The sequence below is a fragment of the Onychomys torridus genome, chromosome 2 (genome assembly GCF_903995425.1).
Source record: "Onychomys torridus chromosome 2, mOncTor1.1, whole genome shotgun sequence".
Lineage (NCBI taxonomy): Eukaryota > Metazoa > Chordata > Mammalia > Rodentia > Cricetidae > Onychomys > Onychomys torridus.
In genome coordinates this window covers 143,148,262-143,149,248 of record NC_050444.1, presented here as the reverse complement: position 1 = coordinate 143,149,248, position 987 = coordinate 143,148,262, and positions in this window count along the sequence as shown.

Genomic DNA, 987 nt, shown 5'->3' with positions numbered 1-987 from the left:
CAATAGTGCTTTCTATCAGGCCTGAGGACCTCAGTTCAAACCCCGGGACATAAATTAGTGAAAGGAGAGAGCCAACTCCTGACTCTTGTAACTTGACCCCAACTCACCTCCCATGCATGCCATGGCCATAGGAGCATCTCCTCCCAATAAATTAAAGACCAAAGAAAGCACCAAGTTCTGCTACTTTGTCACAGTTCTGGGGCATATGGGTTTTTAAAAAAATACGTATAATTGGAAATGGAATTTAATTTGTAGCATTGAGTGATGAGTGACTCACACAAACCTTAAGTTCTTCAGCTTTAACTGTATATTGGCGCGGGGGAGGGGTGCGCGCGGGGGGGGGGCGGGGGGGAGCTGTTATTTTTTTACAGTGTTTCAGTATGTAGACCAGGCTGGCCTCAGTTTACAGAGACCCGATGCCTCCCTCTGCCTCGAGTGCTGGGGTTAAGGGTATGCACAACCACGCTCAACTAAAATGGAGTTTTTTCATTAAAAAAACCCAAAAGTCCATCATCAGAGCTAAATAATATGAAAAGCTCTTGCCCCATCCACTACAGTAGGCCTCTGGCTGTTTTCTCTCTGTTCCGTGTCACTTATTTCTCTCTCCCGAGTTCTAATCCAGACCCAACCTATTCTTTTAGCTGAGTGACCTTGCGCAAGTCTTTTCCTCTGGGAAGCCTCCGCGTAGTCCCGGAGAAATAAGAAAGCTGGCCTCCGATCGTGACCCACGACGCCCACTGGGAAGCGGGGCTACAGAGTTTTCGGGGCCCTCCCCCGGGACTTGATGGTACGGCCCCCGGCCTCCCCCACCCCTCCGCTGCGGACTTTGGTACAGGCCCAGGGGGCCCGCGGCGGCTTCTCCAGGCTGCCCTTGCCCCCCGCCGAGTTCCGGGCCCGGCCCCGCGCAAGGTGATTGGTTGGAGTGAGGCCCGGGCTGTGCGCCTATAGGTGAGTCCGGGGTGGGAGGGCGGGGCGTCAAGGCTGGCT